The 14,329-nt window shown below is 37.7% G+C and overlaps 1 long non-coding RNA gene across 1 annotated transcript; it reads right to left on the reverse strand.

The window, feature by feature from the left end:
* Nucleotides 1–11,732: 11,732 nt before the first annotated feature.
* On the reverse strand, nt 11,733–13,890 carry LOC114556170 (uncharacterized). Its single transcript, XR_003692644.1, has 3 exons — nt 13,725–13,890; nt 12,844–12,885; nt 11,733–11,819 (listed from the first exon to the last, which is right to left on the reverse strand). It is a non-coding gene; the product is annotated as an uncharacterized LOC114556170 (long non-coding RNA).
* Nucleotides 13,891–14,329: the final 439 nt, after the last annotated feature.

Here is a 14,329-nt window from a genome sequence, read left to right on the forward strand (position 1 = left end):
TTCCCTTGGTATTTGGAATTAAAATAGCCCCACATCATCACATACCTTTCATCATACCTAGAGATTGGCATAGTTTTAGGTTAGCCTAATAGCTGGTTTGATTTGCATTGAGAGATGATTTTATGGAACGTACCCCATGCCAATCTCTAGGTACCAAGTACCAAGTTGGTATCAAGTACTTGGCAGTATTGTGGTGCTTATATTGTGAATATGTTTGTAGTCTGGCTCTCAATGAAAATTTTTAAATCAGTCTATTACGGATGTACAATTTCTGTAATTACTTTTTGAAACACATGGGTAAACGAATTTGAATCTGGTCCTTACTGGGCCACAGTATGAATCTAGACAACCTATCATGGAAGACATTTAATGTACTGTTAAAAATGCGGCCCACAGTAGGCTTTGACACATGAAATATATATGAAAAGAAGTGCAGTGGTAAATTCAGTCTCATTCTCATTAGAGTCATTAAATAGCTTTGAAAAGGATACAGTCCAGGTCCCACCTTGAGAAACTCTGACACAAAAGTGAAGACAACAATCAGCTTGGCAAAGGATGGAAGGCCAGTTAAGTCCTGCACCATGTCATCATTGTCCTAGGATAGAAGGAAATCTTGCTAACCTTTTCCCTGAGCTGATACATTTCTGATCTCAGTGCAGTACACACTTCTGTCAGTCTCCTCACAGTTTCTTGGCAGGCTTGACTGAGCCTGCATAGACTGCATACCCTCCTGAGCTGAGGTGTCTCCACAGTCATCAATCTGCATATGACTGCTGTTATCACAGGGTGCCACCAGTCCAACATCATGCCTTTTTCTTTTGCGTTGCTCAGGTGTGAGATAAGCCAACAAACTTGAGTATAGTTGTGAAGTCCGTGTACGTTATGTGCTGGCGCTACCCGAGCTGGCTATGTACACCGGTAAGAGAGTCGCTGCAACCTTTGGTTTTAGTTCAATAGATTTATTGACATCCAATCCCAGCAGGTGAATACATTGCTTGTTGCTTGTGATAGTATGTGTTTGTGTGGTTTTCTGTAAAATAGAGAAATACAGAATATGTAAATATAACCTGTACATAACGAATACACATATATATACAGATTACAGGTCAATAAGCAACAACTCACTGCAATATACACAATTATATGCAATATACATAATTGCTATGCAATAAATAGTTGCTGTGCAAACAACCAAATAATACTGGGTAGTACTGGAAACCAATAAATTCCAATGTAAAGAATACGCTGCAGGTCTCATTGTGCAGTTACATATATTGGCCACTAGATGGCTCTAAGACCACAAATGAACATAACAGCTACATACAGGTGCAATAGTCATGTGATACATCAGCGGCGCGAATGGCACGGTGAAATGCGCTTCAACAATCAAACCAGCAACACCATCGCGAGTGCAACAGCTGAACTAATCCTCAGCAGGATTTTAATTAACGAATGTACAACACTGTGCTAACATGCATCCATGAATCAAGGTATTAACTATTGTTTCTGAATGACATATTTGCAGTAAGCTCCTAGCATTACAGTAAACATAAGCATGCAATCCTGAACTATAGTAAAGAAAATACTGTTACGTTAGCTACGCAACGTGCAACTTTAGGAGCAGCTGTACTCGTGTCTGCAGCGAACTACAAAAAGGAAATGGCAAAATTGCGCATGTGCGCAAATGCGTGAGTCCAAGGAGTGACGTCAGCTCATCAGTCCAGCAGGGAGTTTTCCACAATAGTATAAAATGAGATATAGTGACACATCGGGGGTTTAATGGATTTCTCGCTCTTCTGACCTACAGTGGTAGAATGAGATATAGTGACACATTAATGATCAGTGTGTGACACTAACAGGGAGGCTACACCGGGTAAGTGAAACGCTCTATTCATGACGCGCAAATATTTTTTTAGAATACTTTTATACGTTTATTTTTTATTTATTTTTTTTTTTTAACGTACGCATCACATCTGGTGTAGCCAGTTCACTGATCATAGCGGAAGGTAATTGTTACAGCAGACGCAACGTGAACGGAAAACTTCAGTTACGTGCCTGGTGTAGCCTCCCTGTAACTTTAGCTCTACCATAAATAAGTAACGTTACTCGACCGAAAATCGAATAATGCAATATAGACAGAGGTGTATAAATTACTAGAAACCCATACTTGAGTAAAAGTACTAGTGCTCTATCAAAAAAGTGACTTGAGTAGAAGTTGAAGTACTCTTTAAGCACCCCACTTAAGTGGAAATACTAAATTATTCAAAAATGTTTGTACTTAAACGTACAATATGTAACTTTCTGCCGCTAGGGGTCTTTCAACCAAAACAATGGACGGCGAACTGATTTTTGATGACGTTGGGAAGTTGCGTGGAATTATGGGAGTTTTTAGTGTTAAACACCTTCGCTGCCGGTTAGAATCGTTCTCTTAATACATCCATGGTTAGAATGCATTAGTTCACGGACAAGTTTACCCATTCAACAGTGGCGGCTGGTGAAAAATATTGTAGGTGGGGCTGTTTGTGCGGGGGGTCTGGGGGTCCTCCCCCTGAAAATGTTGAATTTCGTAAATGTGATTTCCTGCATTCTGGTGCATTTTAGGGTGACCACCTGGAGATCCCAAATCATTCACAATGATCAATTTGTGTGTGTAAATTTCAATGTTTCACACATAACTCATTTGGTATTTTATGTAGCCAATAAATTAAAAACAGGACATTGTGAGCCGTTGATGCAGAGGAGCACTGCTCAGTTTTAAAACAGCCACACAGGTGACGCACAGGTAGTTAGGCCTACACTTAGACTAGGCTACAAGGGCACTGTTTTCTGCTGAATGGTTATTAAATGATCATAAATGTAACCTTCATAGGGAGATTATTTATATATATATATATATATATATATATATATATATATATATATATATATATATATGATGGTGACGCTCATGTCCCTTGCCTATACCAATAAAATAACTCAAACCAGTCAATACCAATGGTCTAAAAAGACAATATTAATTTACCTGCCATTTAGAAAAACAACAGTTTCACCAGTAATGATAATGAACAGGTTGCATGTTTATTATGCTCCGTGTCCAGATAGACAGTGCAAACACATAACATTAAATTATAATAGGGAATACAACAATCTAGTTTATCGAATCTAGACTTTTATCGAACAGTGATTTTTATTCTTGTACTTTATTTCGTATACAATTATTAATACGGATTTTTTTTTTTTTGTATCTTAAATGGTTTTAAATTTGTATTCATTACTATTTTTATTCTTATTTTACTCCCTATTTTTGTTATTTGTTCTTTAATGATTGATGATTTGTGTGAAGCACTTTGAGTTGCCTTGTGCTGAAATGTGCTATATAAATAAAATTGCCTTGCCTTGCCTAGTTCTTTAAATCAATCCCATGCTGTAGACTACATATCTTTAAAGTTCACTGTAGACAAATTGACAATTGGATAATGGATAACAGTCTGTGTTGATACTAGAGAGAGGCTCTCAAAGACAACATTCTTGAAGTGAACACCAAGTTTGAGAATAAATATGATGTTAACATTTTAACTAGTATAAAACACACAGTAATCCAGCTCAGAACTTAGAAACAACAAAAAAGCAAGGGTTACATACATATTGTGTTCATACAGTTATGTTCCTATTGAGATCACCATTTTTATGGCATATGTGTGTGAAACATGGTGTGTGTGTGTGAGTGAGTGAGTGAGTGAGTGAGTGAGTGACACAGAGACTGCCTATAAAGCTTATTGAATTGAGATAAAAAAGCATTGAAATATGGATCAGCCTCCACTAAACAGATCAAACTAAACAGGTAAGCAAATTTCACTTAAACACAATTTCCATTTTTAGTGAGTATGAGTACCAAAGGAACAAGTTCACTGCCAGAAAGCACACAACACAATCAGACTTGACTTTGGGCTTAAAGTAAAAGACAAAAGTTCAAGAGTGAGTCAGAAATGAACCATGTTTTTCTGAGTGAGTGTAAAGACTTCATTTAGTCTGAAATTTAAAAGCAAAAAGAAGTCTGTTCAGATACCTGTTTAAAATGTGAGACACATGATTTAGAGGTAACTGTTGAGTGAATGAGGCACATATGTCAAATGAACAACTGCCAAGCCTTCTAAAAGTCACTGAAATACAGGTTCACAGTAGGGCTGAAAAATGAATCGCAATTTTATTGAAATCGCAATATGGACTAGTGCAATATCCAAATCGCAGGGGGGCGCAATAATTGTTAAAGGCAAAATATGTGTCAAACCATTCTAAAATAAAGTATTGTGGTGCTGCAGAGAAGGCCTACAAATCGTATCCTACGCCATCACAATATCAGTCAAAAATAATCGCAATTATATCTTTTCCTAATATCGTGCAGCCCTAGTTCACAGACCTATTTCCACATCTACTTATTTTATTTATCTATTTAAATTCTGAGAAAAAAATCCTCACCTCCTGTCTCTTTGGATGCTTAATTTTCCTCATCTTAATTATAGTTAATTATTTGAATTTAGTAGTGTGCTTCTGGTTTATAAGGCCACTTCTCCTCTTCTCCTCTTATAGAGGCAGTCTATAAGTGCTCGTTTTCAGAATTATACTATGCTTGTATTAGTCTGCACAAGTCACATTTCCCATCTTATCTCTTGTGCCACCATTAAAACCAGAAAAATATTATTTTGCTTTTGTTAATAAGGAAAAAAATAACAGCATGTCCATTCAAGAAATATTTCAGTTATATGAAATTTCTTGTTAAATTCACAAAGCCTTCACTAGTACAAACTTCAGTAGTACAAATATGTAATGTATGCTTTGTATGAGACAATTGGATACAACATGTATGCCATACATTTTGTGATCAGAGCCCCCTATAATACCCACCACTGTAACCTCTATGCATTAGTTGGCTGGCCCTCGTTACACATTCATCACTTAATTCACTGGTACCAACTCATTTACAAATCCTTGCTAGGCAAAGCCCCGCTGTACCTATGCTCACTGGTCCCTATAGCTTTACCTTAACCTGCGCTCAAGCAGTTACATCTCCTTGGTCAACCCAAAAGCCTACAATCCTTTGGCCCCCACTCCTTCCAGTTCTCAGCTGCAAATGACTGGAATGAACTACAAAAAAACCTCTGACGCCTCTAACATCTGAGCTCATTTGTATAGTCTGTTTATTCATGTATATTGTGTTATTACTGACCTACTTCACTATCCAGACCACACTGCACTTACTGTATACTGACTCCTAAAGTAATCCCAGCATTTATATAGACTGTCTATTCATGTATATTGTGTTTATTTTTTAGTCCACAACTTGCATTAACTGTACATTGACTATACATTACATCACTCATCAAACTACAATTTTCACAGTTTTGTGACTCTTTACTACACCTCAGATATAGACATATTCATGTGTATGGTGTGGTATTACTATATCACTCCTATTGTATTCTGTACTCTTGTATTGAAAGTGAAACAGTATGTTGTCTTGCACGCCTACACTTTTCTTGGCCAGGTCGCCGTTGCAAATGAGAACTATTTGTACAGGAACTTTGCTCGTCTAGCTTTCTGAGTGGCAAATCTCTCAATGACCCATGTGCTGAAATCTGAAATGTCGCGTGTGAGTTTTTTCTCTATAGAGAGCATAGCCAGAGCGTTGAGGCGATCTTGTGCCATAGTGTTCCTAAGGAAAGTTTTTATCCTCTTTAAAGTAGAGAAGCACCTCTCTGATTCTGCTCTTGTCATTAATGTGGTGATGAGGATCTTGAGAAGACTTACAGTTTCAGTGAATGTGTCTTGAAGGTTATTTTCCATTAGAACCTGAAAGAGAGCTAGTGCACCACTGCAACCCTTGAAGTCCTCATTTTCATAGATCAGGGACAGTTCTGTTTTGAGTCTGGCTTTGTCCAACATGGGGTAGGCAGCCACCGTGGTTTCTAGTGCTGCATCTGAGAACTTTCGGCTGTGTTGTGGGAACAAGTCTCCTTGCAGCAGAGTGGCACTGATGAGATGCTTGGTGAAAACAAACCTCTCCTTGGCTTGGCTCACAATGGTATCACATACCTATGAAATGATACATAATTGTAGAAAAGAAAACACAGAAAACATTAAGTTTTCAATTTCTCAGTTCAACAATACAAGCAGCATATTCATAGCAGTTACAAAGTAAGGCTTACTGTAATTATTAAAAGCATAAATGTGAAAATAAAATCATATCATTTCTACATTCTCCAGTAGACAGATATGCCTAATAATGAAAATTCAGAATACAAAAATGTACAAACAAACATATAACATATGCCTAACATATATAGGCTATAGAATACAGAAATATAATTTCTGTTACTGCTTACCTCTATTGCCATATGCTGTTGCGTTTCTTCTCCCATTGCCCTCCGTTTCTTCGGGGCTGGTTCCTGTACAGGTCCCCTATACTCCTCATCCTCAGCAAGAGAAGGAACGGAGTCCCTGATCCAAAACAAGTTTCACAAGTCACGGTCCACCCTGAAATTACTGTATCAGAAACCATCTTGCTGGAGATATAAAATATATCCAGAACTGTATTAAAATATGTGCTATTGTTGTGTTAGGTCTAGATTGCATAATTGTGATATTTATGATGTTATATTGTGCTCAATTTTTATTGTTTAGGTTACATGAGCATGTTTTCAGCCAATATGCAAAATCCTAGCCTACCTGATAGCCTGTATGCTGTGAGTGAACCTCTGTGTAATCCCTGCGATGAAGACAGAGTCTATGTTCCTCTTCTGCAGATGGTTAAACAGCATGTCTACATGTGGCATGATTTTGTGAAATAACGCCAGGAAGAAACAGAAAACCTCATCTTCCAACATTCTCATACAACCCCCAGCCTCTCTCTTGGATATGGCATCAGTCTCCTCTGTCTCGAATGGTTTGGAAGCACTTAACCAGTTCATCTTTGTGCTCATAAACTGTGTTAACAGCACGACTGTGGAAGTTCCATCGCGTTGCTGAAGCACCTGGAAGTCGGTGTGCCACCACTTCATCCAGCACTGCCGTTCGTTTGAATGACTTTGAAAAAAATGTAGAAAACCCCCCAATGTCTGAAAAAAACTGGCCGATCTTTGATGTGGGATGTAGCCTGCTGCATGACAAGGTTCAACTGATGCGCATAACAGTGAATGTAGTAGGCACTCTCGTAGAGGTCTTGCACTTTACGCTGCACTCCACCTGTCGCACCGCTCATTACTGCAGCACCATCATAGGCCTGGGCAATTAATTTTCCCTCTTGTCCAGCAGGGAGGATGGTGCTCAGCCTTTCCAAAATTGCAGTGGCAATCGTATCAGCGGTTGCATTTGGAAGCGCGATAAACTCCAAAAAGCGCTCTTGAATGTTGTTTTGGCCATCTATGTACCGTAGCACAAGCACAAGCTGACAATGAGTGCAGACGTCGGTTGTCTCGTCTGCCTGAATGGCAATATAGTCCGACTGTTTCACCTCTTCCAGAATGCGGTCTCTGAGAACTGACAACATGCAGTCTAACAGTTCATTTTGCACGGTCTTTGAAGTGCCTTTAAAAACAGTGGCGTTCTCCAGGTGCACCTCCAACTCGCGGTCGATTGAGTCCATGAGATCAATGAGACCCAGGAAAATGCCAGGGTTTTCTGATGTGTCACTCTCATCATGACCACGCAAAGCAAGTTCAAAATATGACGATTCCTGTCCACCTCTTCATTGTGCCTTCTTATGGCAATGCGGTGTCCCTCATCTAGCTGGGTGGCTATGCTAATTCGGCCTAGCATGGCTAGCTTAACAGAGTTGTCCATATGCACTCTTGCCCGCTCATGTTTTTTGATGCGTTCTGACATATGTTTCAGGTCTGTCACCCCTGTCTGGGTCCACGAACTATCACAAGCACTTGTTTTAAACAATAAGCAAGGGAAGCAAAAGATGGCATTGGCGTACCCACAGCTAGTTAGCCAAGACTTTCTATCCAACCAACCTCGGGAAAAGCATCTCTTGTAGGTTTTCTCCTTTTCTCTTGCCTGTTGGGTTATATTCACTTCTGGCTTGTCTGGTCCGAGTCCTTTTACGATTAGTTTTTCCGCTAATGTTCTTCTTTCGAAGGGATACAAGTGTAATGATTTAACTGAGTTTGGGGCTAGCTCAACTCCCACGACAGCGCTACTTTACGTCGCCATGTCGCACTCCTCTCTGAGATAAATGTCCCGTCATGCCGTGTTCTAGCTAATCTACGGGCGATATTTTCAGAGCCCCCAAACCATAAAATTCGACGACGAGGATTGGCGAATTATGTTCTTTTTTTTGCGTAGCAACCGGGCAACCATTGGCCTAAATTCCAGTCCAGTAGTGCTGAGCGAACTGGAGCCCAAAATGATGTGACTCACGTTCAACACCACCACACATTCACGTTATGTGAAATCGAATGCAAATATCATTCTGGAGAGTTCTAAACACATTCTCAAACATTTTTAAAAATCATTAGCATGTAATTAAATAAATTGACACAGATTATTTTTTCAAAATGAGACATTATAAAAAATAAAAATAAAAAACAGGCAGGCAGATTGGCGGGAGGTCGGCGCCCCTGCGTCCTCTATGGGCGAGCCGCCGCTGCCATTCAAGTTTATTCACGTTACGTTTATTCATGTTATTGTAATAAAATAGCTGCAGTTTCCCCAACATAATTACGTTTTTCTTGATTAGATTTTTATTTGTAGCTGACCAGTTAGCTAGTGAGCCAGCAAGCTAACAGTAGCCAGCAGTTAAAACACAAAATATTTCACATATCAATGTCACCTTTTGGAAAGTTTCAACACCGGGGCGGACGGGGTTTGTTGTAACGCTAGCTAACTACTAAACGAGGCTGAGAGACGGGTGTGGGTGTGGATTGCCAGGGAATTCTCCGCGACGGCGACCCAGGACGTTCGATGCCTGTTGTGCAGCAGCAGAACATCTCCCAGCTGCCCGGAATTATCTCCCCTTCACTTTTCAGTAATCTTAACTTTTCGTTTTGGTGCTTAACCCACCTTTTGTCGGGTTAATTTAGCTAACCGTAAAAACAGCTAAACGCTAAACGGTAACTAGCTAGCTATATGTCCCGGGGCTGTTGTCAGCTGTCATCTCGACTGAGTCTCTCTGCCGCGGGGGAGTGAGGCAGACAGACCGGGGTGTGCTACTTTGGCTAAATTAGCATTAGATTAATCGTCTATCTATACAGCTAATGTTAACGTTACTAGTGAAGTTATTCGTGGGTTAGCTCAGTCCTGTTAGCTGTGGTCGAAAAAGTCATACTCTTCATTAGCGTGTTGAAAGATGTTGTAACCTCATAATGTTACCCACAAAGCTTTAGCATCAAAGTTAGCATTGTAGTAACGTCAAGCTGGTATTAATATTGAACTTTCAAAATAGATAAGGTCTCTGTTGTATTACTGTGATAAAAAGTGGGATGTAATTAATCACAAAATGATGCTGTATGGCAAAAAAAGCAGTATTACGGTTACAAGTATTTATTTTCTGTGACATTGTATGATTTACAATTACTCCTGAACGTATCATCTTGGTGCCAGTGAAAATAAAATAACAGATTTCTCTGGGTTCGACATTTGGTGGAAACATTTGGGATAGTGTAAGAACACAACTCATAAAAATATATAACATAGGTATGGTCATTTTTAGACATTTTAAAGCAGAATTGTTACATATTGTACCTTTAAGTATTGCAAGTAGTTTATTTTAAAATGTACTACCCAAGTACTAAAAGTAAAAGTACAAGTATCGTGTTATTTAGTTATTAAAGAAAGCACCCAGGTGAAAAAGAATTCTATTAAAAATATACTTTAATAAAGTGTACTAAGTATATTTTCTAAATTTGTTACTATTTTCGTCAAATCCAAGTATAGTTAAGTGTATTCAATTATGTATTAACTTCAACTTAACATCTATTTGACTACACTTCAAGTGTAAATAGTATACTAAAATGGAACAACTTTTTTGAAACTTCAAGTGCACTAAAATACACTTGAAAATCAAGATTCATGAGCAATTAAGCACACTTACAGTACAATTGCATTGTATTGCCATTCTTATTGAAATACACTTAAAAAGGCATTGCAGCGCAACTTATAGTTGTGTTTAAGTATATTTTGTGCATACTGCTATCATACTTATAATTACTATAAAATATGTTAATTTAGTATGCCTCTGATATTTCAAGTGATCTACAAATGCACTTCATAACTATATTTAGTGCTTTTAAAGTGCCCCACTATGACAATAATAATGTGTTTGAAGTGAAGTTCAATTACAACCTAAACCTGATAAACACGTACTTTCAGTGCAATGTTATTATAGTGCAAGGTAGAAACAAATTGTTTGAAGTATATTTCATCTGTACTTTTATCCCCATTTTGTTATACTTAAGCATGAATGTTGCTATTACACTACAAGTGTATTATATTACAATTCAGTTCAAGTGCATTACATCAACAGATTATAAATTGCATTTCAGAAAAGGATCTTTATTATTGACACAAAAGTAAAACACAAAAGCAGATATTGGCAAAAGAAGGAACCTTGAACAGTTAAGGCAGCGTCAAGAGAAAAAAAAAGAAAAAGAATATGAGCGATATCCGCCGTGCTCGGACATACGCCGCTGTGGACGATGTCTTGCAAGCGGTTTCAGGAAAGTGGCGCCAGTGTTTGTCTGTGTGTGTGTGTGTGCGCGCGCACAGTACAGAGTCTGCAGTCTATCGCACAAACACTCGAGGAATAATGCAAACATTTGACGGTCAGTACCAGTTGCCTGGGGGAACATACGTGCCACAAACGGCAATTCCACAATTGTACAACAGTGTGAAAGACGACATAGCCTACTAAAGGAGATCAAAGACATATTGTGGATATTTAAAATATCTTCCAGTTCTAGTGTTAAAAATTCCTTAGAAATAAAAGTTTATTGATCTTTGAAAAAGTGTACCTGCATTATTATGCCATTATCATTATATTAGATGAAAATGGTCTCAGGACGACAAGATTATGGTTTATCACAATAATTTCTGGGACAATTTATTGTCCAGCAAAACTTGTATTGGGACAGGCCTACTCTCTTTATACTGGAACAATGTCGAAGGTTGTTCCCATCAGTAACAACAACAGAGGAACATAGGGTCCAAGTTGAAAAACCCGAAGTTACCCTTTAAATTGTGCACTCTGTTTTCAAAGTATTTTTTCAAATGACAAAAAATGTTAACCCTGTGTAAAAAAAAAAGCAGTACCAAAGATGCCTGTTGGTCTTTAATGAAGAAGTCTGTTTTCTAGAGAGAAAACTTTTGCTTGGTTTGCAAAAGGTTATTTCCATGCAGCTCCATGCAAATCCTGTTCCCGTAATTCAAACAAAAAAAACTAGTCCAAAGAGTACAGCCATACCAATGATGCCTTTAGGGACAACTACGCTGTTTGGTTGACGGTGCAGTCTCTCTGGCCCTTTCACTGGAAGAGCCTGTTTTTTAGATCAAGTGCTTTGTTGGTAAGTTTCCCTCCATCAAGTTCCATGCAAATCTTTTGGATCGAAGGCGAGCAGGGTAGTTGAAGTTCAGGGCATACTGTACATTAGTCCAAACAACGTAGCCACAGGTAATGCTACATTATAAAGATCTTGCAACATCTTGATGCCTTCAAGGACAATACCAATGTCCTTTGGTTCATCACTTGAAGCATGTTCTTTAAGAACATAAATCCCAACACTGGTTTCTTCAATGGCCTCGTTGATGGCGTCTTCATCCATGCCCTATTAAAAAAAAAAAAAAAGGGCAGTCACTAAGACCAATCGAGAAACAAATACACAAGTATTAAATCATAAGGGAGTAGTAAGTGGGGCTAACGATTTTAGATAATAATCTAATAGCGATTTTTTTCCACAAATATTGTGATTGTAATTTAATATGCAAGAATTTTTTTAGCTCTTTGTCTTCTGTATTATTCAACAAAGACAAGTAATACATCCTTGTATAGTATGAACAACACAAGATTAGATAGATTAAACAAACTGTTATTTCCTGGAGGCCAGGCCTGTATGTAATGATGAAATTAGGTGATGCATGAATTTATATGAATGACATCTTTTATTTAACTACTTCAAATCACAGTAGTATATTGAGCACTGACCAAGCTTGGTGTAAACGTTCATATGAAAGTCAGAAACAAATCACACAAACTAAAGTGCAGATTGCAAAAATATGTGGCTTTACCAGTTAGTAGTACTTAGATTATTTAATTATTATTAACTGTAATAAACATATATAAACATGTGGTTTACATTGTTTTTTTAAAACACACTAAACTTCGAAGTCAAATACTGGTGTACACTGTCATATGGGTACATATTTCTCTAATATTACAACATGGTTCCTACAAAGGTACTAGCCTTGCTGTCAACTCCAAATCACGTAGGAAAGAGATTGACAGTAAAGACAAAGAAAGATACAAATATGAAGATAAGTAAGAAAATAAATAGAGGAAAGGTTAAAACTGAGAAAGAAAGATGAATATAGTAGGAGAAAGATGAAAAATAAATAAATAGACGTTGGGCCTTACAATTTGTATGCCGTTCTTGCCAATAAATTGTGGTATGTAAAATATTTTACATAATCTTTCCACAATTCTAAAATCTTAATGTTTTTAAAAAAAAGAAATAACACTAAACAACCAGTTGGTGTTTTAATGTTTCTGATACTGTTAAAGTTTAAAATGGCGATATCTGTGAGAGTAGGTTAGGAAATATATAAAGAAAAAAGAAATATGACAGCACTTACCACTGTAAAGCATTTGATTGTGTATACTGTTCAAATAGGATCCTATGAAAGAAAACATTTAGAATCAGTGAGGTGAACCAAGCACATTGACTCAATAATTAAAAGACCACACAAAATAAAGCACACAACAAAGACACAAAGGTGGGATAAAAATCCAGTTTGAGTCCGACCTTAAAGACGCTGCTTCATTTAATATGAAAACTTAATGATTTATGGAGGGCTTCTTTAGTGTGCAGGAGTGGAGAGAGATTTAGGAAAATGACATGATAAACAATTCCCATACACTGTGCTAACGTTAGTTGCCCCGATACATTTTCATGTCAGCAGCACCCTCCCGCATATCGCATATCACACACACACACACACACACACACACACACACAGAGAGAGAATAACCGACAGCTTTAGCTACAACATTCGTTCGTTCTTACCCGACGTTACATTGAACTTGTAAGCCTGTGGTCTTAGCTAGCTAACCTTAGCTATTAGCAAACCAACATATAACGTTATGCCCAAACAACTCGGCGGACCTTTTTTTGTTACATAAAGTAACGTTACAACAGCATCAATGTAACCTAAATGTTGCGAACTAAACCCGACAGCTTAATACCATTAATTCTTATGAGGCTGAGTGGCTCCTCTTCACCGGCTGCCATTAACATTATGTTAGCTACATTGAAATACCGTTGTTAGGAGCAGGACCGTCAGGGGGAGAAACACAATTATTAATGCTAAACTAAGTAGTTACTAGCTAGTTAGTGATGGTATTAGCTAACTTAGTTACAAGAAAACCGATATATTTATAGAATGCACAAACAAGTGAACAGACTTTTATAACTGTTACACGCAGTCCAAAAACATTATGATTGATGTTAACTTACTTTTTCGTGAAGAAGACAACACATGGCTGCTGTAGAATTAATCCTGCACGCAACCAACACATGCTCAACATTCTTCTTCACATTCTTCTTGTTTTGGCGATGTCCTTGATGAAACAGTTTGCCTGTGCTGGCAGCATAGACAGTATATAAACGGTTGGTGTCAGTGCCCGGGAAGTGCCACCTACACTTCCTGGCGCCATTTGATTCAAATATACCATTTCCGGTAGTGACCAAGCTTAATTCGATCATTTAAAATGTTCAATTCAATCAATTTCAATCAACGCAAAAGGAATCTATACAAAAACAACTTTAGTCTACATGATTGAACCATGTTCTTGAAAGGAATATAAATGAATTGCGTAGCATATTCTAAATTCATTTTTGTAAATTCAAAGACCTGCTATTTCCCATTTTTTCAGTGTATTTGATATGCTAATAAAAGTAAATTTATATTTAGTGCACTTTGTTTACAGTGTACTAAGATTACACTACTGATGAAGTGAAATTAGTGTACACTTTCAAAAATTATACTAACTCTGTATTAAAAATAAGTGTACTTACTATAAGTACACTAAGTTACCACTATACATTTTTGTATTTTAACA

The sequence above is a fragment of the Perca flavescens genome, chromosome 5 (assembly GCF_004354835.1).
Source record: "Perca flavescens isolate YP-PL-M2 chromosome 5, PFLA_1.0, whole genome shotgun sequence".
Classification (NCBI taxonomy): Eukaryota; Metazoa; Chordata; class Actinopteri; order Perciformes; family Percidae; genus Perca; species Perca flavescens.